Source organism: Trachypithecus francoisi, unplaced genomic scaffold, assembly GCF_009764315.1.
Source record: "Trachypithecus francoisi isolate TF-2019V2 unplaced genomic scaffold, Tfra_2.0 Lachesis_group4, whole genome shotgun sequence".
NCBI lineage: Eukaryota > Metazoa > Chordata > Mammalia > Primates > Cercopithecidae > Trachypithecus > Trachypithecus francoisi.
In genome coordinates, this window is record NW_022681469.1 from 126,767,656 (window position 1) to 126,794,013 (window position 26,358).

At 44.6% G+C, this 26,358-nt stretch overlaps 2 protein-coding genes, 2 non-coding genes and 1 pseudogene across 17 annotated transcripts in view; 3 read left to right on the top strand and 2 right to left on the bottom strand.

The window, feature by feature from the left end:
• RABGEF1 (RAB guanine nucleotide exchange factor 1) overlaps positions 1 to 26,358 on the bottom strand; it is a 1,203,668-nt gene that overhangs the window by 581,371 nt on the left and 595,939 nt on the right. The gene's annotated exons all lie outside the window — the stretch shown is intronic.
• CRCP (CGRP receptor component) overlaps positions 1 to 26,358 on the bottom strand; it is a 344,305-nt gene that overhangs the window by 45,551 nt on the left and 272,396 nt on the right. The window lies entirely within an intron of this gene.
• On the top strand, positions 13,486 to 26,146 carry LOC117073355 (annotated as a pseudogene). The gene is made up of 15 exons (XR_004433208.1): positions 13,486 to 13,709; positions 14,143 to 14,206; positions 16,065 to 16,199; positions 17,308 to 17,481; positions 18,309 to 18,412; positions 19,988 to 20,098; positions 20,357 to 20,516; positions 20,615 to 20,697; positions 21,548 to 21,644; positions 22,366 to 22,376; positions 22,458 to 22,684; positions 23,085 to 23,197; positions 24,299 to 24,401; positions 25,603 to 25,677; positions 25,938 to 26,146. The product of XR_004433208.1 is annotated as a T-complex protein 1 subunit zeta-like (transcript).
• On the top strand, positions 17,056 to 17,186 carry LOC117073875. Its single transcript, XR_004433425.1, has one exon. It is a non-coding gene; the product is annotated as a small nucleolar RNA SNORA22 (small nucleolar RNA).
• On the top strand, positions 22,738 to 22,872 carry LOC117073867. Its single transcript, XR_004433417.1, has one exon. It is a non-coding gene; the product is annotated as a small nucleolar RNA SNORA15 (small nucleolar RNA).

Sequence of the window (26,358 nt, forward strand, 5' to 3'; positions counted from 1 at the left end):
CGAGACCATCCTGGCCAACATGGCAAAACCCCATCTCTACTAAAATACAAAAAATCAGCCGGGCATGGTGGCACGTACCTGTAGTCCCAGCTACTAGGGAGGCTGAGGCAGGGGAATCGCTTGAACCCAGGAGGCGGAGGTTGCAGTGAGCCGAGATCATGCCACTGCACTCCAGCCTGGTGACAGAGAAAGACTCTTATCGCTAAATAAATAAATACCAGTACCTTAAAATAGCATAAATGTCTTAGAAGAATACAGTAAACACAGTTTAAAATGTGATTTAATATAAACATTGGGATTCAAAATAAGTCACGCCATGGAAATATGCTCATGACAGGTCACATGAATAAAGGAAGTTGCAGAACATACACATAGTTTGAGTCCCCAGTTTTGAACAAAGAAATCTCTATGTGTGTCTATATCCAGGTATGGTATATGGTTATATATCTATGTCTATATAGCTATATAAAAGAGGAAACACTGTTTATTTATTTATTTAATTTTTATTTTTTTGAGACAGTGTGTGACTCTGTCACTGTCCAGGCTGGAGTGCAGTGGTGCAATCTCAGCTCACTGAAATCTCCACCTTCCGGGTTCAAGCACTGGGATTATAGTTGTAAGCCACCACACCTTGCCTACAGCTATCTTTATCATGGAAAAAGTGGGGAAAATTTATATTACAAAGTGGTATGATTACAGTATAAGAACTGCAGCAATATTTGACCGAATCTTCCCCTTCCTCCTCCTAGAAATTATGCAAAGTGATAGGGAGATGTGGTTGAGGGGTGAATGAGGCAGAAATCCCATATTCAGCAAAACCAGAAGACAAAAAGTCACTGGAGACTCCAAGACCTGCACAAGGGCTACCAAAGTTACACGGGAAGAGGCAGACGCAGATCCCAAAAAACACCTGCTAAAACATACTCTCTGAAGGTGAGCTGTTCATGCCACAGTGCAAACATGTGTTGTTTGAAATAAGCACAGCAGAGCAGGGATAAAAAGAACTGAGGGCAAGTCTCAGTCAAGCAGAAGGGGAGTTGAAACCCCTGTAACCCAAGGGGCGAAGGGCATCTCTCCTGGCCTGAGCATCTTATGGGCAGAGTTAAGGTCCTAAAACCCAGCTCACTCTCCTAGGGAGGGCATGGGAAAAGAATCAGCCTTCCAAGTAAATTCAATGTAGGGTGTGTCATTAACATTCTATTTTGGCCAGCACAGTAGCTCATGCCTATAATCCAAACACTTTAGGAAGCTAAGGCAAGAGGATTGCTTGAGCCTAAGAATTTGAGATGAACCTGGTCGTCATAGCAAGACTCTATCTCTTTTGTTTTTTTTTGTTGTTGTTGTTTGTTTGTTTGTTTGAGGTGGAGGCTTGCTCTGTGGCCCAGACTGGACTACAGTGGCGCAATCTCAACTTACTGCAACCTCTGCCTCCCGGGTTCAAGTGATTCTCCTGCCTCAGCCTCCCAAGTAGCTGGGATTACATGCGCGTGCCACCATGCCCAGCTAATTTTTGTATTTTTAGTAGAGACGGGGTTTCACCATGCTGGTCAGGCTGGTCTTGAACTCCTGACCTCGTCATCCGCCCACCTTGACCTCCAAAAGTGCTGGTATTACAGGCGTGAGCCACTGCACCTGGCCCTAAGACTCTATCACTTAAAAGGACAGAGAGACAGTGAGAGCAGGAGCCACTCGCGCCTGTAATCCCAGCACTTTGGGAGGCCAAGGCAGGCGGACTGCTTGAGTCCAGGAATTTGAGACCAGCCCGGGTGACATAGCAAAACCCCATCTCTACAAAAAAAAATACCAAAAAAGGCCGGGCACGGTGGCTCACAACTGTAATCCCAGCTACTGGGGAGGCTGAGGCACAAGAATCCCTTGAATCCAGGAGATGGAGGTTGCAATGAGCTGAGATTGCACCACTGTACTCCAGAAAAAAAAAGGAAGAAAGTAGATGAAGAGCTCACAGGAAATGCAGGGGCTGTGTGCCCTATGTGCAGTGATTGGTGGTGATGCTAGGGAGTACTGGACTGGGAGGAGAAGCCCTACAGGGCCAGTTTAGAACAGTGCAAAGAAACAACAAAAATAAAAATAAACAAAACAAAACAAAAAATAGTACACAGCAAAGGAGGCAGAGCTACAAAAAAACCACCAAGAGCCACATTGAATGACACAGTCTGACTGTGGCAGCTGAAAATCTTCATTTGCATTGGGAAGCTTGGAAAACTACCCTGGTCCCTTTCCTTCAGAGAAGACCCTTGCAAATGATCAGTCCAGAAGAATACAGCTCATTCTATAATGGATTAAAGAAAGAAAAAAGAAAGGGACACCTTTGTTATGGGCTGAACTGTGCTCCCCCAAAGTCCACATCTTGAAGTCTTAACCCCCAGTACCTCAGAATGTGACTATATTTGGCGACAAGGTTTTCGTTTGTATGTTCGTTCGTTTGAAACTGAGTCTTGCTCTGTTGCCAGGCTGGAGTGCAGTGGTGTGATCTCAGCTCACTGCAACCTCCACCTCCCGGTTCAAGCAATTCTCCTGCCTCAGCCTCCTGAGTAGCTGGGACTACAGGTGCCCACCACCATGCCCAGCTAATTTTTGTATTTTTAGTATAGATGGAGTTTCACCATGTTGGCCAGAATGGTCTTGATCTCTTGACCTCGTGATCTGCCCGCCTCAGTGTCCCAAAGTGCTGAGATTACAGGTATGAGCCACCTCACCTGTCCCGGAGACAAGGTCTTTAAAGAGGTGATTATGTTAAAATGAGGTCTTTAGAGTGAGCCCTAATCTAATCTGATCAGTGTCCTTGTAAGAAGAGAAAATTTGGACATGGAAAGACATCAGAAACATGTGAGTGCGCTGGGCACAGTGGCTCACGCCTGTAATCCCAGCACTTTGGGAGGCCAAGGTTGGCAGATCACTTGAGGCCAGGAGTTGGAAGCCAGCTGGGACAACATGGCAAAACCCTGTCTCTAATAAAAATAGAAAAATTAGCCGGGCATGGTGAATGGTGGTACACGCCTGTAATCCCAGCTACTTGTAAGGCTGAGGCAGGAGAACTGCTGGAACTGGGAGGCAAAGGTTGCAGCCAGCTGAGATTGTGCCACTGCACTCCAGCCTGAGTGACAGAGCAAGACTTTGCCTTAAAAAAAAAGATCTGGACCGGGCTCGGTGGCTCACACCTGTACACCTGTAATCCTAGCACTCTGGGAGGCTGAGGTAGGTGGATCATCTGAGGTCAGGGGTTCCAGACCAGCCTGGCCAACGTGGTGAAACCTTGTCTCTACTAAAAATACAAAAATTAGCCGGGCGTGGTGTCACACACCTGTAATCCCAGCTGCTAGGGAGGCTGAGGTAGGAAAATTGCTTGAACTTGAGAGGCGGAGGTTGCAGTGAGTCAAGATCCCACCACTGCACTCCAGCCTGAGCAACAGAGCGAGACTCTGTCTCAAAAAAAAAAAAAGATCTGTTTGAAGAACAAAAAACAAAAAACAAAACAATGAATTCTTTCCATGGAGGACAAACAAAAATACAAATATAGGAATTCATGGAAAAGATGACAAAATAAGACAAGAAGATGAGACAAAACTGACAAAATCCAGGAAAAAGGCAGAAGGGGGCTGGGCACAGTGACTAACACCTGTAATCTCAGCACTCTGGGAGGCCAAAGCAGAAAGACTGCTTGAGGCCAGGAGTTCAAGACCAGCGTAGGCAACAAAGTGAAGCACTGTCTCTACAAAACATCAAAAAATTGTCCAGGCGTGGTGGCGAGTGCTTGTGGTCCCAGCTACACGGGAGGCTGAGGCAGGAAGAAAGCTTGAGCCCAGGAGGTTGAGGCTGCAGTGAAACATGTTCATGCCACTGCACTTCAGCTTGGGCAACGGAGTGGGACCCTGTCCCAAAAAAAGAAAAAAAATCAAAGGAAATAGAAGGGAAAAACATAACTATCATGCTGGGCATGGTAGCACATGCCTATAATGCCAACTACTCAGGAGGTTGAGGCAAGAGGATCACTTGAGCCCAGGAGTTCAAATCCAGCCTAGGAAACATATTGAGATGCCATCTCCAACAAATAGGTAAAATAACCATCACAGAAGTGAAGATGAAGCTAAAAACAGCAAAAATATAAGTGGATACTATGAAAAATATATTAACCAATATGGAGGATAAAAATGAGAGGACCAAACAAAAGGAATTAAATGCAATTAGAGAAAAAAATGACAGCCGGCCAGGTGCAGTAGATCACGCTTGTTATCCCAGTACTTTGGGAGGCCAAGGTAGGCAGATCAACTGAGGTCGCGAGTTCAAGACCAGCCTGGCCAACATGATGAAACCCTGTCTCTACTGAAAATACAAAAATTTGCCAGGCAAGGTGGTGCAAGCCTGTAATCCCAGCTACTTGGGAGGCTAAGGCATAAGAATTGCTTGAACTTGGGAGGCAGAGGTTGCAGTGAGCTTAGATGGCACCACTGCACTCCAGCCTGGGTGACAGAGCAAGACTCTGTCTCAAAAAAAAAAAAAAAAGATAGCTATACAAAACAGACCAAAGAGAGCCAACATATGCACAACTGAAATTTCCAAAGAAGATAACAAAAACATTAGAACAAATAAGTATTTAACTAGGTGTGGTGACTTGAACCTGTAGTCCCAGCTACTGGGCAGGTTGAGGTAGGAGGATCACATGAGGCCAGGATTTCAAGGCCAGCCTCAGCAACAGAGTAAGACCCCCATCTCTAAAAATAAGCAAATAAATATTTAAAGATATATAGGCCAGGCATGGTGCCTCATGCCTGTAATCCTAGCACTTTGGGAGGCCAAAGTAGGAGGATCACTTAGGATCAGGAGTTCGAGACCAGCCTGGGCAACATGAGACCCCCCCCACCCCCACCCCAACCCTGTGTCTACAAAAAAAAAAAAAAAAAAATTTGCTGGGCTTGGTGGTGCACACCTGTTGGGAGGCTAAGGTGGGAGGATGGCTTGGTCCCCAGGGGTGGAAGCTGCAGTGAGCTGTGATCATGCCACTGCACTCCAGTCTGGGCAACAGAGCAAGACCTTGTCTCAAAAAAACAAATGAATAAAGTATGAGCCAGTGATTTTTTGTTTCAAAACAAACCAAGCCATCATTCACACACAAAGGCTACAAATGATAGTTTTGAACATACAGGAATTCTGGGGATATTTTTCCCATGGGAATATTTTTCTTTTTTTGAGACAGAGTTTCGTCTTGTTGCCCAGGCTGGAGTGCAATGGCGTGATCTTGGCGCACCGCAACTTCTGCCTCCTAGGTTCAAGCGATTCTCCTGCCTCAGCCCCCCACGTAGCTGGGAATACAGGCATGTGCCACCACGCCTGGCTATTTTTGTATTTTTAGTAGAGACAGGGTTCTCCATGTTGGTCAGGCTGGTCTCGAACTCCCAACCTCAGGTGGTCTGCCCACCTTGGCCTCACAAAGTGCTGGATTACAGGCATGGGCCACTGTGCCCGGCCTCCCATGGGAATGTTTTTCTTGAGGAAACTGCTAATGAATAAACATTACTCACCAATGGATAGCAAAGGGAACTTCAGCAAAGGGACAAGCAGGAGCACTGAGTGTATAGAACTGCAAAACTAAGACTAAACAAACCCAGGTTTTGGGGAGAAAAAACAGAATGTAAATGTTACCTACTCTGACAATATAGAAATGATGCAATAGAAAAATTAGGAGGACAAAGATTATGGAATCAACGAAGTAGGGTGAGTTTTTGCAGGCTGTTTCATCTATAATAACTGAGAGTTAAAAGATTATTTAAATCACATTTAATTAACAGTGTAAGAACAATATCAAGAAAAACATTGCTGGCTAAAATCAGATAATAGGTCAGTCACCATGGCTGACACCTGTAATGCCAGCACTTAGGGAGGCTGAGGCAGGAGGATCGCTTGAGGCTAGCTACTTGGGAGGCTGAGGTGAGAGGATCATTTGAGCCCAAGAGTTCAAAGCTGCAGTGAGCTAATGATTGCGCCACTGCACTTTATTTAGCCTGAGTGACAGTGAGACTCCATCTCAAAAAAAAAAAGGGCCAGGTGTGGTGACTCATGCTTATAATCCAGGCAGGCAGATCACTTGAGGTTGGGAGTTCGAGACCAGCCTAACCAACATGGAGAAACACCATCTCTACTAAAAATACAAAATTAGCTTGGCATGGTGGTGCATGCCTGTAATCCCAGCTACTCAGGAGGCTAAGGCAGGGCAAGCGCTTGAACCCGGTAGGTGGAGGTTGCAGCGAGCTGAGATGGCGCCATTGCACTCCAGCCTGGGCAACAAGAGTGAAACTCTGTTTCAAAAAAAAAAAAAAGAATTCTTGAATCCATACTGATACAAATTCATTCACTCATTCACTCATTCATGGAGGAGAAGGGAAAGTTCTTCCTTACAGCAGAATTCCAACCGATAAGTGTAAAATGAATGATGAAAGCAGAAAATTGGCCAGGTGTAGTGGCTCACTTCTGAATCCTACCTAGCAATTTGGTAGGCCAAAGTGGGAGGATGGCTTGAGGCAGGAATTCAAGACCAGCCTAAGCAACACAGCTTTTCGGAGACCTTGTCTCTGAAAAAAAATTAGCCAGGCACGATGGTGTATCACTTGAGCCCAGGAGGCTGAGGTTGCAGTAAGCAGTGACTGCGCCACTGCACTCCAGCCTGGGCACCAGAATGAGACCCTATCTCAAAAATATATATGAAATAAAAATGAATAGAAAATTACCACTTGCAAACTGTTAGGTTGAGATTTGATTTTACCCTACTTACAAACTAATACATTAGCCTCTTGCTTGTTTTATGGATGTGGCCTAAGAAACAAGACTCCTGGCCAAGCACGGTGGCTCATGCCTATAATCCCAGGACTTTGGGAGGCTGAGGCAGGTGGATCATGAGGTCAGGAGATCGAGACCATCCTGGTCAACATGGTGAAATCCTGTCTCTACTGAAAATACAAAAATTAGCCGGGTGTGGTGGTGCGTGCCTGTAGTCCCAGCTACTCAGGAGGCTGAGGCAAGGAGAATCACTTAAACCCAGGAGGCAGAAGCTGCAGTGAGCCAAGATCGTGCCCTTGCACTGTGGCCTGGGTGACAGAGCAAGACTCTGTCTCAAAAAAAAAAAAAAGAAAGAAACAAGTCTCCTGTCTCAGAGACAAAGAACTTTATTGCTTACAGAACAGCAAGCAGCACAGGCAGTAGGATAATTGCATCATTTTCCTTTTCCCTCCAACTTCCACGGGGTAACACGACATGACCCAGATGGATGCCTCAAAGACGGTGGGTTTGGATCACAGCTAAGGAACACTCAGCTCGGGGAATCTACTATTTTTGTTTTTGTTTATTGTTTTTTATTTTTTATTTTTTAGAGATAGAGTTTCGCTCTTGTTGCCCAGGCTGGAATGCAATGGCGCTATTTTGGCTCACCGCAACCTCTGCTTCCTGGGTTCAAGCTATTCTCCTGCCTCAGCCTCCCCAGTAGCTGGGATTACAGGCATGTGCCATCACACCTGGCTCACTGTGTATTTCTTAGTAGACACGGGTTTTCTCCATGTTGGTCAGGCTGGTGTTGAACTCCCGACCTCAGGTGATCTGCCCACCTCGTTTATTGTTTTATTTTTGTAGAGATGGGGTCTTACTGTGTTGGTTGGTCTCGAACTCCTGGCCTCAAAGGATCCTCCACCTTCGCCTTCCAAAGTTCTGGGATGGCTGGGCGCAGTGGCTCACACCTGTAATCCCAGCACTTTGGGAGGCCGAGGGGGGCAAATCACCTGAAGTCAAGAGTTTGAGACCAGCCTGGCCAACATGGTGAAGCCCTGTCTCTACAAAAATACAAAAATTAGCCAGGTGTGGTGGCAGGTACCTGTAGTCCCAGCTACTCAAGAGGATGAGGCAGGAGAATCACTTGAACCCAGAAGGTGGAGGCTGCAGTGAGCCAATATCGCACCACTGCCTGGGCAACAGAGTGAGCAGAGTGAGACTCCACCTCAAAAAAAAAAAAAAAAAAAGTGCTGGGATTATAGACATGAGCCACTACGCCAGGCTGAAATCTATTGTTTTTATACCAAGCAGTGGGCAAGCCTGCTCTTTGTCCAGGAGGAAACATTAACTTGTCTCTGAAGATTACCAACTGTGTAAACAACCCTGAGAAAAGGCCCAATAAAGAACATTCTTGGGCCTTGCATTCTTGGTACACCCAGCAAGACATGTAAGCACGCAACAGATCCATGGAGAACTCTCAATACAAAGATCACAGTAATAATCGTTTCAGGTAAAAATTATGGATGGGCTGGGTAAAGTGTCTCAAGCCTGTAACCCCAGCACTTTGGGAGGCTGAGGCAGGACTGCTTGAGGCCAGGAGTTTGAAACTCACCCAGGCAACATAGCATGACCTTATCTCTACAAAAGAAAAAAAAAAAGTTTTAAATTAGCCAGGCATAGTGGTGCAAGCCTGTAGTCTCAGCTACTCAGGAGGTTGAGATAGGAAGCTGAGCCCAGGAGGTTCAGGCTGCAGTAAGCTGTGTGATTGTGCTACCACACTCCAGCCTGGGCGACAGAGTGAGACCCTGTCTCAAAAACAACAACAAAATCGATGAATGCTTAAATTAGTAGGCACTGTTACGATGAAAAACAGAACAGTCACATATTTTCCACAAAATGTTTATTAAATGCTTACTAAATACAAAGAAAAGCTAGTAACTTTAAAGTAGAGCAATCTGGCAAACATTAACCAAGTGAACAAAGTTAACATCACCAGGAACGAGAAAAACTGACATCATGTGACTCTTCCTATGATGCCTTGAAAAGGACACATTCTCTGGTGTTCTTGCCAAAAAGGAACAACCTGTTTTTTTTTTTTTGTTGTTGTTGTTTTTGATAACGGAGTCTTGCTCTATAGCCCAGGCTGGAGTGCAGTGGCGTGATCTCGACTCACTGCAACCTCCGCCTCCTGGGTTCAAGTGATTCTCCTGTCTCAGTCTCCTGAGTAACTGGGATTACAGGCGTGCACCACCATGCCCAGCTAATTTTTTGTATTTTTAGTAGAGACGGGATTGCACCATATTGGCCAGGATGGTCTCAATCTCTTGACCTCATGACCCACCCGCCTTGGACTCCCAAAGGGCTGGGATTACAGGCGTGAGCCACTGCGCCCGGCCATAACCTGCATTTAAACATAAGAAAACATCAGGCCAGGCGCAGTGGCTCACGCCTGTAATCCCAGCACTTTGGGAGGCCAAGGCAGGTAGATGACCTGAGGTCAGGAGTTTGAGACCAGCCTGGCTAACATGCCGAAACCCTATCTCTACTAAAAGTACAAAAATTAGCCCAGCATGGTGGTGGGTGCCTGTAATCCCAGCTACTCCGGAGGCTGAGGCAGGAGAATCACTTGAACCCGGGAGGCAGAGGCTGCAGTGAGCAGAGATAGCGCCACTGCACTCCAGCCTGGGCAAAAGAGCGAGAGCGAGACTCCATCTTTAAAAAATTTGAAAAAAAAAAATCATAAGGAAACATCAAATAACCCTTAAGTAAGGAACAGTCTGTAAAATAACAGGCCAGTACTCAAAAAAAATGCCAAGATCATTAAAGACTGAAAAATTGCAGAACTGTTCCAGACTGAAGAATGTGACAACTAAATGTGAAGAGTAATTCTGGATAAATAGAATCCTGGGCCAGAGATAGAACATTCATGTTATAATTAGCAAAATTTGAATGAAATCTATAGATTGGATCCTACATCAATGTTAATTTCTTATTCCGGGGTTAAATGTGATGTTTACAATAGAGGGATCTGTGGGTAGAGTATGGGAATTCTTCTTACTGTTTTTCACAAATTCTTTTTATGTTTTTTTTTTTTGAGACGGAGTCTTGCTCTGTCACCCAAGCTGGAGTGCACTGGCCAGATCTCAGCTCACTGCAAGCTCCGCCTCCCGGGTTCACGCCATTCTCCTGCCTCAGCCTCCCAAGTAGCTGGGACTACAGGCGCCCGCCACCTCGCCCGGCTAGTTTTTTGTATTTTTAGTAGAGACGGGGTTTCACCATGTTAGCCAGGATGGTCTCGATCTCCTGACCTTGTGATCCGCCCGCCTCGGCCTCCCAAAGTGCTGGGATTACAGGCTTGAGCCATGGCGCCCGGCCTTTTTATGTTTGAGACAGGGTCTCGCTCTATCACTCAGGCTGGAGTGTAGTGCTGCGATTCTGGCTCCCTGCAACCTCCGCCTCCCGGGTTCAAGCAATTCTGCCTCAGCCACACAAGTAGCTGGGAATACAGGCATGCGCCATGACACCTGGCTTTTTTTTTTTTTTGCTTTAAATTCAGGGAAACATGTGCAGAATGTGCAGTTTTGTTACATAGATATACATATGCCATGGTGGTTTGCTGCACCCATTAACCCATCCTCTAGGTTTTTTTTGTTTGTGTGTTTTTGAGACAGAGTCTCACTCTGTCGCCCAGGCTGGAGTACAGTGGCACCATCTCGGCTCACTGCAAGCTCCACCTCCTGGATTCATGCCATTCTCTTACCTCAGCCTCCCGAGTAGCTGGGACTACAGGCGCCTGCCACCATGCCCAGTTAATTTGTTTTTTGTATTTTTAGTAGAGACGGGTTTCACCACGTTGGTCAGGCCGGTCTCGAACTCCTGACCTCGTGATCCGCCCACCTCAGCCTCCCAAAGTGCTGGGATTACAGGCATGAATCACTGTGCCTGGCCTTTTTTTTTTTTTTTTTTTTTTTTGAGGAGTCTCGCTCTGTTGCCCAGGCTGGAGTGCAGTGACACGATCTTGGCTCACTGCAACTTCCATCTCCAGAATTCAAATGGTTCTCCTTCCTCAGCCTCCTAAATAGCTGGGATTACAGGCGTGTGCCACCACACCCAGCTTTTTTTTTTTTTTTTTTTTTTTTGAGACAGAGTCTCGCTCTGTCGCCCAGGCTGGAGTGCAGTGGCCGGATCTCAGCTCACTGCAGGCTCCGCCTCCCAGGTTTATGCCATTCTCCTGCCTCAGCCTCCCGAGTAGCTGGGACTACAGGCGCCCGCCACCTCGCCCGGCTAGTTTTTTGTATTTCTTAGTAGAGACGGGGTTTCACCGTGTTAGCCAGGATGGTCTCGATCTCCTGACCTCGTGATCCGCCCATCTTGGCCTCCCAAAGTGCTGGGATTACAGGCTTGAGCCACCGCGCCCATCCTCCAGCTAACTTTTTACATTTTTGGTAGCGATGGGGTTTCACCATGTTGGCAAGGTTGGTCTTGAACTCCTGACCTCAAGTGATCTGCCCACCCGGCCTCACGAAGTACTGGAATTACAGGTGTGAGCCACTGTGCCTGGCTGGCCTTTTTTTTTTTTTTTTTTTGAGACAGAGTCTGGCTCTGTCACTCAGGCTGGAGTGCAGTGGCATGATCTTGGCTCACTGCAACTTCTGCTTCCTGAGTTCAAGCAATCCTCATGCCTCAGCCTCCCTAGTAGTTTGGATCACAGATGCACACCACCAGGCTAGGCTAATGTTTGTATTGTTACAGAGACGGGGTTTCACCATGTTGGCCTGGATGGTCTTGAACTCCTGACCTCAAGTGATCCGCCCGCCTCGGCCTCCCAAAGTGTTGGGATTACAAGCATTCACCACCATGTCTGGCCTCCTCATAACATTTTTAACAGCAGTTATAATAAATCTGAATGCACACCATGTAATGCCTATGGAACTAATAACTAATCTTCTATTGTGCAGTGCTACTAGTCATATATATAGATGTTTTTGTGATTCTCAAATACACAAACCCACCTAAAAGCATCATATATCCAGATATTCACTGCAGCCTGAATAGCAGATTGGGAACAACTTAAACATTAGTCAGTAGGTGACCGGTTAGTTGTGTCATTCTTTTTGAGACAGGGTCAGCTCTGTCGCTCAGGCTGAAGTGCAGTGGCAAGATCATAGCTGACTGCAACCTCCGCCTCCCAGATTCCAGCGATCCTCGCACCTCAGCCTCCCAAGTAGCTGGGACCACAGACGTGCAGCACCACGCCCGGCTAATTTTTGTATATTTTGTAGAGATGGAGTCTCGCTATGCTGCCTCGACTGATCTTGAACTCTCAGGCACAAGTGATGCCTCCGCCTCAGCCTCCCAAAGTGCCGGGATTACAGGCATGAGCCACTGAGCCCTGGCCCCTAGTTGTGTCATTCTTACAAAGAACGTCACGCAGCTGTTACCGAGGACTTCCCATTAGTCTTGATATGGCACAATCTCCAAGACACTTAAAGTATAACACACCCTACAGTGTGTATTATGAATTGCTGTTTGTGTGAGGAAATGATTATATTCATACGTAAGTTTATAAATTCAGAAAGCATTCCAAAAATTCATAGAGTATCCAGGGGGTAACTTTGCCTCTAGTGTTGAACTAGAGGTGGGAGGAAGATTTGATTTCCACCACATGCCCTTTGGTGCCTTTTGAATTCAGAACAATTCCCATTATTTATTAAAAATAAAATACCAGCCGGGTGCGGCAGCTCACGCCTATAATCCCAACACTTTGGAAGGCGGAGGCGGGAGGATCACTTGAACTCTGAAGTTTGAGACCACCCTGGGCAACATGGTGAGACCCTATGTCTACAAAAAGAAAATAAATAAAGTAAAATATCACGTGTTACGGAATCCCTGGTATTTGGCGGGACACTGGATACTGGAGACAACTGTGGAGCTCTTTGGAAATTTACCTTAACAGGGAGTCCTCTCAAAGGCAGGAATGACTCTACAAGGGTGAGTTTTCAAATCTGCCATGGGGGCCTCGGGCCTCAGCAGCATCCAGAGCCCTACGGACGGGCAGGTTCTTACGTCTCAACTCCCATCGCACCAGTTCTGTAGCTTTCTAAAGGTATCCAGCACTTTCTACCTTGCATTCTATCTTCATCTTCGCTAGGCCTCACAGCACCGCATGATTCCGGGGGAGGGTGCTTATCAGACTCGCGTGTGTCCCCACGGCACCTAAGGCACCATCAAGCACACGGTCCAGAAAGCTCCAATGAAAGACATAAAAGGGTGAACCCGGGGGGCGGAGCTTGTAGTGAGCCGAGATCGCGCCACTGCACTCCAGCCTGGGCGACAGAGCGAGACTCCGTCTCAAAAAAAAAAAAAAAAAAGGCATAAAAGCAGCAAAGAAAGGAGACTGAGGAGCAAACCGCGCGAGTAGGGGCGGGAGGAGGCCCACCACACGCCCTGCCCCGCGCGGAGCACAAGCCCCGCCTGCATCCTGAACTCCTGGGTCCGCAAAGCTGGGCCCCACTGAGTTGCGACACCTGAACCAAGGAGCACGGTCGGCAGGGAACAGGCTCCTCCCGTGCGCGATGACGCCACGGCCGCCGCGCGAGGGGTGGGACCGCAGGCACCATGCAGCCATAGACCAATGGACGGGCGCCAGACGACCTGTGGCTCAATGGCGGAGGCGCGCGGGCACGCTAGGGGCGGGCCGGGCGCGCCGACTTTTCCGGAAGACCCGGATAGTTCCTCCTAGCCACGCCGCGCCGGCTCTGGGCTCTCAGCATCGTTTCCTTTTCCTCCGCTGGAGCAGCGATGGCGGCGGTGAAAACCTTGAACCCCAAGGCCGAGGTGGCCCGAGCGCAGGCGGCCCTGGCGGTCAACATCAGCGCGGCGCGGGGTCTACAGGACGTGCTAAGGACCAACCTGGGGCCCAAGGGCACCATGAAGATGTGAGGCGGGGCTGAAGGGAGGGACGGGGTGGGCACCGCGCGCCGCCACGCACCTGGCTGGCCCGGGACCGCGGGCTGGAGCCCGCCGCCTCGGAGTTCCGCAGCCGCCCTTCTCCGCGTCCTTCGGGGTCGGCCTGTTCTCTGCTAAGCCCCACCGTCCCGGCCATTTCTTCCAGCGTCGATGCCGTCTCCGGGGAGAACAAAGCGGCTCTAGAGCGCGGCGTTCCCCGCCCTTTGGGGCTTCCAGGCATCCTGAGGACTCGGCACAATCTCTGCGGGGACGGGGTGGGCACTACACCTGTCCTCCAGCCTCGGGAGATAACTAGCCCCATATCCCTGGCTCCGTAAGATCTGGGAAGATCTCGTTTTCTAATGGGACTTTTAGTTATCGTTGAAAAAGTCACAGTCTGATTCATTTCTGTCCCTTAAACAGGCTCGTTTCTGGCGCTGGAGACATCAAACTTACTAAAGACGGCAATGTACTGCTTCACGAAATGGTGAGAGGTGCTCTGCTCTAGGTCAGAATGGTCTTGATTTTCCGTAGATTGTTTGCTTTGTAGAAAGATTTGCAGTGTCCGTTTTCAAGGTAGGAGAACATTTAGAAGTGGCATGTAACCAGTAATAGTACTCACAGTGCCTGGAGTCTGACAGCTCTGCCTTTGAATCCCTGCTTTTTTGCTATTCACAGTCTGGGCTAAAGGACTGTAATTGTATATTAAAGTTAATTATTATAAAATTTGAAAAATTAAGAGAGGTTGACACAATCACTTGGGCAAAATGCATGAGAATGATTTTTCTTCTTTTTTTTTTTTTTTTTTTTTAGTTTTTATTAGATGAAGTGTTGCTGTGTTGCTCGGTGGCACAATCTTGGCTCACTGCAACCTCCACCTCCCAGGTTCAAGCGATTCCTCTGTCTTAGTCTCCCAAGTAGCGAGGATTGCAGGCTCGGGCCACCACTCCCAGTTGATTTTTGTATTTTTAGTGGAGAGAGGATTTCACCGTGTTGGCCAGGCTGGTCTTGAACTCCTGACTTCAGGTGATCCGCCCGCATCAGCCGCCGAAAGTGCTGGGATTACTAGGCGTGAGCCACCGCACGCAGCCGGTTTTTCTCTTTTTAAAACAGCAATTTCTGTGTTAGGTCTCATCTCCAAGTGGAGGGGATTGAAATCTGTCTCTTTGCAAGTCTTAGGGATGGAGAATATGAGATTATTGAGGGGAGTATGCGTTTTACTCATCCCCTAAATTCCCAAAACTTAGCAGTTCAAGAACAGGAAATGATTTCCTGCTGATTTGAGTTCAGAATAATACTTAGGATTTTGCTAGTAGTGTACCAAGCTATCAACATCCAAATGAAATATCTTTAGTAAGGACTTGCTAACCTAGGAGGTGTAGTGTTTGTTTTTAGTGGGCTCAATAGTGGCCCGTGTTGGAAAACTGGAGCTACAGTTAAACTTGACGTCAGAATTGTTTGGGGGCTGGGTGTGGTGGCTCATGCTTGTAATCCCAGCACTTTGGAAGGCTGAGGGCTCATTTGAGGCCAGGATTTCACGACCAGCCCTGGCCAACATGGTAAAACTCTGTCTCTACGAAAAATACAAAAATTAGCTGGACGTGGTCCTGCACGCCTGTTGTCTCAGCTACTCCAGAGGCGGAGCCAGGAGAATCGATTGCTTGAACCTGGGAGGCTGAGGTTTCATTGAGCCGAGTTTGTGCCACTGCACTCCAACGTAGGTGACAGACACTGTCTCCAAAACAAAACAAAAAATTATTTGGGTTTTAGTGTGTGAGAAATACAGCGTAAGTAGAGAGAAGCACATTGAACATTTACAATTTAAGAAATAATTATAAAATGGACACACACAACCACTGCTGTAGCTAAGAAATAAATTGTTCCTACCACCTCAGAAGTCTCCTCCCACTGGAACTTCTCTCCAATCTCCAGAAGTCTTTCAGTTTTCTTTGAAAAAATTACAAACCTACAAAAATAATTATGATGTGTGTGCCCTTTAGGAGATACCTGACTTATTCTCACTAGAGCCATACACTTGCCATAAAGAGGCAAGTATGTAAAATTATGTTTTACTGTTAACTGGTAGCTCTGTCATTTTGACTTAACTTTTAGCCTCAAGCTTCCTCATCTGTAGAGTAGAGATAACCTGGGAAATAAGTTACACATGAAAACGTTTCAATCATAATTGCATGTGCGTGATACCTAATCGAAGTAATTTGTAGCCAAACACTTGAGTAGCTTTTTCAAGTAGATAGCACTTAAAGAGGCCCTTCCTACATTTTGTTTGGGGTATATTTAGACTGCTTCATGTTGTTTTAAGTGATTCATTCTTTTTCTACTTTCAGCAAATTCAACATCCAACAGCTTCTTTAATAGCAAAGGTAGCAACAGCCCAGGATGATATAACTGGTGATGGTACAACTTCCAATGTCCTAATCATTGGAGAACTACTGAAACAGGCGGATCTCTACATTTCTGAAGTATGCACAACTCTTGTTTCTGTAATATTTTATTGTATATAGGAAGTGTCTGATACTTATTTATACAAATTGATGTGCTGTTAATAGCTGAGGCCATACGGTAGAACTAGGGGGCTTAAATCTGGGTCTTTGTCCTGATCTAAAACAAATTGTGACCTTGGACAGGTTATGGAACCTTTCTTGGCCTGAAAATAATTTTGTAATGAAGTTGCATTGCCTATGTGATTTGTATCTGTCCTTAGTGTAGATTAATAATTTAGATCTAAAAGTGGAATGTTTAGGACTAGGAATATTTGTTAGGAAAAAAGCATCCAAAAGCTTATATTTGGATAAATTCCACTTTTTTAAGCCCTGACTAGTTCCAAGGTTAAAACAAACCTCAGTGAGTATGAATCTGTTGTCAGAATTTCCTGGAAAAAGAGAGCAGTCTTTATTTTTATTAGTAAATGATGTGAATTAGTTTGAGATTATCTATAGAAAAGATAGAATAGGCCAAGCGTGGTCGCTCACACCCGTAATCCCAGCCGAGGTGGGCGGATCACCTGAGGTCGAGAGTTCGAGACCAGTCTGACCAACATGGAGAAACCCCATCTCTACTAAAAATACAAAAATTAGCTGGGCATGGTGGCCCATGCCTGTAATCCCAGCTACTTGGGAGGCTGAAGTAGGACAATCGCTTGAACCCAGGAGGCGGAGGATGTGGTGAGTTGGGATCGTGCCATTGCCTCCAGCCTGGGCAACAAGTGTGAAACTCCGTCTCCAAAAAAAAAAAAAAAAAAGAAAAGATAGAATAGTGTTACCATCTGTGAGTTGTTGGTTGGGACACAGTGTCGGTTTTGAAATGATTCAGAGTGGTTTGCACAGTGAATACCCAAGTGTGCTTTATAGTTTCCTTGGCTTTGACCCTGTGTTAGAGCATTACCTGTTCTCCTCTGCATTGAAAGGAATATTTATCCTTTTAAATGTATTCAGAAAGCCAGCACATTATATTACCTCGTGTTCAAAGGTACGATGATCCAGAATACCCCTTCAGGAATTAACTGAACTTTGTCATGAACTGTGGTTGCACCTACTTGAAGATGCAAGTGTTAATGTGTGTTTATTGTAGGGCCTTCATCCCAGAATAATCACTGAAGGATTTGAAGCTGCAAAAGAAAAGGCCCTTCAGTTTTTGGAAGAAGTCAAAGTAAGCAGAGAGATGGACAGGGAAACACTTATAGATGTGGCCAGAACATCTCTTCGTACTAAAGTTCATGCTGAACTTGCAGATGTCTTAACAGAGGTATGTATTAAATGTTGTCTGTGTCTGGTATAGTACACCTATATAGAAAATCTCTGATAGTAGAAACATGAATATAATTCCCAATTTCAATTACAAAGTGCTGTATAGGTTCGTTTTTGGGGCAATGATACCTAATTTGTGTCTTTAAAATGAGGAAATTCAAATAATAGTATACGTAACGGGTTATAAAAGTAAAATTGAAGCTTTCATTAAAAGATTTATAAAGTGGAGATTTTGTTATTAGAAAGCTTCCAAGTTGGCCGGGCGCGGTGGCTCAAGCCTGTAATCCCAGCACTTTGGGAGGCCAAGATGGGCGGATCACAAGGTCAGGAGATCAAGACCATCCTGGCTAACACGGTGAAACCCCGTCTCTACTAAAAATACAAAAAAACTAGCCGGGCGAGGTGGCGGGCGCCTGTAGTCCCAGCTACTCGGGAGGCTGAGGCAGGAGAAGGGCATGAACCCAGGAGGCGGAGCTTGCAGTGAGCTGAGATCCGGCCACTGCACTCCAGCCTGGGTGACAGAGCGAGACTCCGCCTCAAAAAAAAAAAAAAAAAGCTTCCAAGTTGCCAGTATTTTTAATAAAACAAGAGGAATGTTAACGTTAATTAATGTTAATGTTTGGGAATTACAGATTGAGATTTCAGAAATGTAAATTACTTCAGTTGTTGCTGTTTACATATAATACATTCTGTTCGCTCATAGAAAAAGACTTAAATCAGTGTATAATTGTAAAATGAAACTGTCTACTTTAGCTTTCGGAAAAGCAACATGTTTCTGCTGCTGTAAATTGAATTTACTTAATGGTTATGCTCCTCCAATTGCAGGCTGTAGTGGACTCCATTTTGGCCATTAAAAAACAAGATGAACCTATTGATCTCTTCATGATTGAGATCATGGAGATGAAACATAAATCTGAAACTGATACAAGGTAGGTGGTAGAATACTGTGAAATACTAATGATCGGGCGTGGGGTCTTACGCCTGTAATCCCAGCACTTTGGGAGGCCGTAGCGGGCAAATCACCTGAGGTCAGGAGTTCCAGACCAACCTGGCCAACATGGGGAAACCCCGTTTCTATTAAAATTACAAAAATTAGCTGGGCATACCGGGCGTGGTGGCACGCGCCTGTAATCCCAGCTACTCGGGAGGTTGATGCAGCAGAATCGCTTGACCCTGGGAGGTGGAGGTCGCAGTGAGCTGAGACCACACCATTGCACTCCAGCCTGAGTGACAACAGCGAAACTCCATCCCAAAAAAATAAAAAATAAACTGTGTTTAGAAATTTAGGGGTGCTTTGTACAATATATGGTTGGCTTTTTTTTTTTTTTTTCCCCTGAGACCGAGTCTCACTCTTGTGGCCCAGGCTGGAGTGCAGTGGCACAATCTCTGCTCAACTGCAAGCTCTACCTTCCGGGTTCACGTCATTCTGCTCCAGCTTCCTGAGTAGCTGGGACTACAGGTGCCCACCACCACGCCTGGCTAATTTTTTTTGTATTTTTAGTAGAGAAGGGTTTTCATCATGTTAGCCAAGATGGTCTTAATCTCCTGACCTCGTGATTCACCCGCCTCGGCCTCCTAGAGTGCTGGGATTACAGGCATGAGATCGTTGGCAATTTTTAAAATATCTTTGGGTATAAAATGTATATTTACCTGCAGATGTAAGTTGGATAAATTGCTTGGTGAATATTGTTTTTACTTTTAGTAATATTTTCTCCTGAAATACGGTGAATGTTATGTTGTATTTATGGTTAGAATTGTTCTGAAAAGTGAACAACATCAATCATTTGGCATTTTTTGAATTGCTAGGTACGAAGCATAATGAGAAGTAGTAGAGAAATTTAAAAAATTTTTTCAAAGACTTAGAAAATGTGTTTTTCTTTTTTTTTTTTTTTTGTGGAGAATGGAGTCTCCCTATGTTGCCCGGGCTGGTTTTAAATTCCCGGGATTAAGGTGTCCTCTCACTTCTGCCTCCCTAAGTGCTGGGATTACAGGCGCTTGGCAGAAAACATGTTTTTAAAGGACGTCATCACAGTTTGACAGCCTACTAGTGAGACTATCTCTGCAGACTTTGCTGTACAGCATAGGATCTTTAAGTAATTCAAGAAATAGGCTGGACGCGGTGGCTCATGCCTGTAATTCCAGCACTTTGGGAGACCGAGGCAGGCAGATCACAAGGTCAGGAGATCGAAACCATCCTGGCTAACACAGTGAAACCCCATCTCTACTAAAAATACAAAAAATATTAGCTGGACATGGTGGTGGGCACCTGTAGTCCCAGCTACTCAGGAGGCTGAGGCAGGAGAATGGTGTGAACCCAGGAGGTGGAGCTTGCAGTGAGCCGAGACGACACCACTACCCTCCAGCCTGGGCGACAGAGCGAGACTCCGTCTCAAAAAAAAAGAAGTGTGACTGCATGAAATATCAATACCTTCTTAGTTCAGTGTTTAACATATTATACACCCATGTGAAAATCAATAACCGTAATTTTGTGTGTGTTTGAACAGCTTAATCAGAGGGCTTGTTTTGGACCACGGAGCACGGCATCCTGATATGAAGAAAAGGGTGGAGGATGCCTATGTCCTCACTTGTAACGTATCATTAGAGTATGAAAAAACGTAAGTTTATAGCCCCTTAACAGTGAAATCAAGGAGCTTCGTATTTTAGGGGAGTTATTTTTTGTGAAACTTTGTTTCCCACTGTAAGGACAATAATGCTCAAATTGGTGTGAGGGACTTACAGGAAATAGTCTCTGAAGATGTATAAGGGACAGGATTGGAGCTCAGTGAACTGTTAAATCTTAGGACTAAACCAGTGTCAGAAGCTACTTTCTTAATGTTTCCTTGCTTTCTGTAACCTTTTTTTTTCCTTAATAGAGAAGTGAGTTCTGGCTTTTTTTACAAAAGTGCAGAAGAGAGAGAAAAACTCGTAAAAGCTGAAAGAAAATTCATTGAAGATAAAGTTAAAAAAATAATAGAACTGAAAAGGAAAGTCTGTGGTGATTCAGATAAAGGATTTGTTGTTATTAATCAAAAGGTGAGAATGAAAATTCAATGTATAAACTAAATAGTATGTATCATCCTTTTTACTTTTAAGGTGAAAGATGTTGAAACTAATTTTTATTTTTGTTATAGGGAATTGACCCCTTTTCCTCAGATGCTCTTTCAAAAGAAGGCATAGTCGCTCTACGCAGAGCTAAAAGGAGAAATATGGAGAGGTATGAGTAGCAGATTTATCCAAGTAATTTGACTTTTACTTATTTTGCAAATGAATTGGGATTATTTCTTTATACTTTATTTTTGGGTTTTTCAACTGTATAATTAATTGGCATTAACTATATTTACATTATTTTGCACCCATCAGCAGTGTATATCTCTAGAATTTTTTTCATCATCACAAACTGAAACTGTATACCCATTAAATAGTTCCTCCCCATTTCTCCCTCCCTCTTGCCCCTTGTAAACATTATTTTACTTTTTGTCTCTGAAGTCAGTATACCTCCTCCCAAAGAGCTCACCACAATAAAGGTTTTTTTAAAAATATTATTTTTTGAGACAGTCTTGCTCTGTTGTGCAGTGGTATGATCTTGGTTCACTGCAACTTCTGCTTCTTGAGTTCTAGGATTCTCGTGCGTCAGCCTCCCAAGTAGCTGGGATTACGGGTGTCTGCCCCCATGCCCGCTGAATTGTTTTGTTTTGCTTTTTTAGTAGAGATGGGGTTTTGCCATGTTGGCTACGCTGGTCTCAAACTCCTGGCCTCAAGTGATCCACCCACCTCAACCTCCCAAAGTGCCAGGATTACAGGTGTGAGCCACCATGCCTGGCCAACAAAGAGCTCTTGTCTACTTTTAGATTTCATTTGCTGACTTGGGGAGAGTGGTTTAAATGGAGGGTTAAAAGACTAGTTTTCAGCTGGTTGATGGCAAATTAAAAGGCTTAGGTTAAAGTACATTTTAAAATGTAATTTTGTGTGTAATTCTGAAAAATTCCTTCCTAAAAATTACTTGTCTTCTCTTTGAACTTCAGTGGTAACATTGCTTATCCACCTCCCTTAAAATGCTATTTCAGGCTGACTCTTGCTTGGGGTGGGGTGGCCCTGAATTCTTTTGACGACCTCAGTCCTGACTGCTTGGGACATGCAGGACTTGTATATGAGTATACATTGGTAAGCGTATTTTCTTCTTGAAGGCAGTAGAACTTTTTAGCTCATGAATTATTTTTATTTTGTTTGTTTGAGATAGGGTGTCACTCCTGCCCGGGCTGGAGTGCAGTGGTGTGATCACAGCTCACTGCAGCCTCATCTTCTGGGCTCAAGTGTTCCTCCTGCTTCAGACCCCTGAGCAAATGGGACCACAGACATGTGCTACCATGCATGGCTAATTTTTTTTTGTAATTTTTGTAGTAAACAGGGTCGTATTGTGTTGCCCAGGCAGGTCTTAAACTCCTGGGCTCAGGCCGTCCTTCACCCTCAGCCTCCCAACGTGCTGAGATTACAGACATGAGCCACTATGCCTGTTCAGGAAGTCTTTTTTTTTTTGAGACGGAGTCTTGCTCTATCACCCAAGCTGGAGTGCAGTGGCCAGATCTCAGCTCACTGCAACCTCCGCCTCCCGGGTTCACACCATTCTCCTGCCTCAGCCTCCAGAGTAGCTGGGACCACAGGCACCCGCCACCTCGCCCAGCTAATTTTTTGTATTTTTAGTAGAGACGGGGTTTCACCATGTTAACCAGGATGGTCTCGATCTCCTGACCTCGTGATCCGCCCGTCTCAGCCTCCCAAAGTGCTGGGATTACAGGCTTGAGCCACCGCGCCCGGCTCAGGAAGTCTTTAGCAGAAAAATTAATTGAAATTTAGGATCAGATTTTTGTTTATATACATTTTGAAGGTTTATGTGTAGTAATGGGAAACCATTGATGGGGGAAATCACATTTATATGTGATTTTTCAAAAAGAGATAATTTGGTTTAATGTGATCAAGTTTGTTCCTTATTAATATGTTGCTTGTCATTCTCTGTAATTTCCTCTTGTCTCTTCACTCTTTGCACAATCATGTTTCTTCTACATATAGGGAGTTCACCTTTATTGAGAAGTGTTAACAACCCTCATTCTGTCACATTATTGATCAAAGGACCAAATAAGCCCACACTTAGATCAAAGATGCAGTAAGGGATGGCTTGAGGGCTGTCAAAATTGCTATTGATGATGGTAAGGTCCTCACCATATTTCAATTCTATTATATTGTTTTGCTGGTCTGAAAAGCATGGCTGAATACTGTGTTCTTTTATCAGTAGTTTACACAGCCAGACACCATGCAAAAGCAGTCTTCCCTTTAGAATGACTGATGGTATGCTAAGGTTTTTCATAGCGTATCATTATTAAAGGTGAATACAAATAAATGAACTAATACTGATCTGTTGAAAGAGCTGCCAGTGGCTAGTGAAGCCATTCTGGTTGAGCCATTCTCCTATTTGATATGTTAGTCGCTTGTATTGTGGCTTTCAAATGCAGCACTTAAATTGATGTGGTCATAGTGAATTTGTAAGAAAGTAATGGCTTTCATATGTATATTTTGTTATTCATAAAATTAGTTCTACAGTTTTCTTAGTATTTTTTTTGCCCCATCCAACAAGCTGTGTGATTAAATATAAGCTCAGTGTTAAGGGCAGGGCACAGCTTGGAGTCCAAGCATTTGCTGATGCGTTGCTCATTATTCCCAAGGTGTACATGCCTTAAACAGTCAGTCTTCCAGAAGATTCAGCTCATCAAACCTTTTTGATAATGTAGGCTTTATTGATAATGTGGATTTTGGATAAGCAAGTTTGATCAGTTTTCTTTCTGACTCTAGAACAGGTATCCCTCATGATCCAGATGTATTTGGTTTCTCTGGGAGGCCTGAATAGCTGACGTTTCAGATGGCAAGAGAGAACCTGTAGTTTAATATTTGCAGTATTAGGGGTTATACTTGAGTACAAACTTGCTTTTTGTTTTGGTTTTAGTTAAACTGATATCATTGTTTTCTATTATATACTAATTTTGAAGTATAGTTTATGATTGGTGTATTGCTGCTTGCTTTGGGGTAGATGAGAGAGTTGATCAGTAACTTGTGTCTGGTTATTCTCTGAAGGGAACATAAATGTTCTATCTTCATGCAATAGATTTTTGTGTTTCTTTTGTTGTTTTTTGAGAACTTTGTGAGTTTTGCTTTTGTTGTCCAGGCTGGAGCGCAGTGGTGTGATCTCGGCCCACTGCAACCTCAGCCTCCGTAGTAGCTGTAATTCTAGACACCTGCCACCACACCCGGCTAGGTTTTTTTTTTGTATTTTTAGTAGAGATAGGGTTTCACCATGTTGGCTATCCTGGCCTCAGGTGATCCACCTGCCTTGGCCTCCCAAAGTGCTGGGATTACAGGCGTGAGCCACTGCATCCAGCTGAAATTTCTTTTGCACTTTTTTTTTTTTTTTTGAGACAGAGTCTCACTCTGTCGCCCACACTGGAGTGCAGTGGCGTGATCTCGGCTCATGGCAACCTCCACCTCCCGGGTTCAAGCAATTCTCCTGCCTCAGCCTCCCGACTAGCTGGGACTACAGGTACGTGCCACAATGCCCAGCTAATTTTTGTATTTTTAGTAGAGACGGGGTTTCACCATTTGGCCAGCACAGTCTCAATCTCTTGACCTTACGATCCACCCACCTGGGCCTCCCAAAGTGCTAGGATTACGGGCGTGAACCACCGTGCCCAGCCGTGTCTTTTTTTTTTTTTTTTTTTAAACTATCAATTCTTACTTCCTGTTTTCTCAAGAATTAAATTTGTTTACTTTAGGTTCTTGCTCAGAATTCTGGTTCTGACCTTCAGGAAACATTAGTTAAAATTATAGCAGAACATTCAGAATCAGTTTAGCTTGTGGGTGTGAACCTGAACACAGGTAAGAGAATGCAACTTTTTGTAGAGGGAAAACTACATGTAATACATGAGAGTTGAAGCCGGGAAAGATTAAAAACGGGGACCAGAAAAAAATATTTTGCTTTGGAATTTGACACCAGTACTATTAGGGAACTCTAGGTTCTAAAAATGGGATAAAATAGGATATTAATAAAAAAAGGAATGATTAGATATAATAAGAGAGTAGACTGAGTAATTTTGGGATAATTTTGTTGGAGATGTTGAGTGGTGGTAGATGGTTCAGATTACTGTTGAAGGATTTTCATATTGCATTTGCCTTACTCAGTGGGTTTTTTTTTTTTGTCTGTTTTTTGTTTTTTTCTTTTTGAGACAGAGTCTTGCTGTGTCCCCCAGGCTGGAGTGCAGTGGCGCGATCTCGGCTCACTTGCAAGTGCCACCTTCCGGGTTCATGCCATTCTCCTGCCTTAGCCTCCCAAGTAGCTGGGACTACAGGCGCCTGCCACCACACCCGGCTAATTTTTTGTATTTTTAGTTGAGACGGGGTTTCACCGTGTTAGCCAGAATGGTCTCGATCTCCTGACTTCATGATCTGCCGGCCTCGGCTTCCCAAAGTGCTGGGATTACAGGTGTGAGCCACTGTGCCTGGCCACCTTACTCAGTTTTTAATCAAGTACTATGATAAGAAAATAGATTGGGTGATTATATTCATGGGTGAAAAACAGCTAAAGATAGCAAATAGTGCCAGAAGAGGGGATCTAGAAATCTAATGAAATGGTGACAGCCCTGATCTTAGTCCCCTGTAACAAAACAACACAAATTAAGTACAAAGTAGAAGACAGATAACAGGTACATCCATGCAGTATGTGCAAGACCTATTGTTGTCAACATTATTATTTAATAAAAAAGGTTTCTGGAATGAGGGAAATGATCAGTCCATTTTAGCCAGATTATAGTCGCAGTACTATACTTTACTATGGGTAAACAGAAATGTATCCAGAAGAGAGGGATGTTCAGGTCTTCTAAGTAGAAGTCAGACACTCCTCGAATATTGTGGACAGGGTTCATGGTTCAGAGTAGAAAACTGGGCTAACAGAGAAGCTTTGAATTCTCATAGTTAATACTGGCGGAGATGAGTCATCAGTGATAAGCAAAGCCACACACAATCACACAATATTGTTGGTTCTTATTGACTGACCTTATTTTAAGGTTTGGTTGCCTTCTAGGTGAGCCAGTGGTAGCAGCAGAAGTAGGCATTACGGGATAACGATTGTGTAAAGAAACAGCTTCATCCACTCCCGGTAAGTTTGGGAAACTGAAAACAAAACTGTTAGAGAATCATCATACTCTTTCATTTGGTGTGTCCTGTTTAGTTGCTCCTTTTCCCCCATGAACAATGTAATCAGCTGAAAGTATGGAAACCGAACTAACCCTCTGATGTGTAGAGGGGAAGGGGGAAATTTAATTGGATATAATGTGTGCAGCTTAGTTGGAAGTGGGAAGTTGAGTCGAATCAGGGCTTTTAATCATTTGAGCCATCTAATTTTTGTCCCCCTTTCAGCGCTGTGATTGCCACCAACATTCTCTTGGTTGATGAGATCATGTGAGCTGGAATGCCTTCTCTAAAAGGTTGAATTGAAGCTTCCTCTCTGAGTCTTGAAGATTCTGCAAAGTGATCCTGAGGAATACAGCTGTGGAGTTTTTGTCCACGCTTCAGATGAGTTTCAAAGGAATTTTCCCATATGAGAAAAGAAGAGAACACTGGCATCTGTTGAAATTCGGAAGTTCTGAGATTATAATTACAGTATTTTTTAAAAATTGCACTGAAGTATTTCACCCAGTGAACAGGATGTTTTGCTTTAGCAGCAGTGACATAAAATTCCACATTAGATAAGCATATATTACCTACATTAAATATTTCTTGAAAAGCAGATTTTAATAGTTTAATTTTATGTGGATGTATGTTAAATTATTCAACGTAT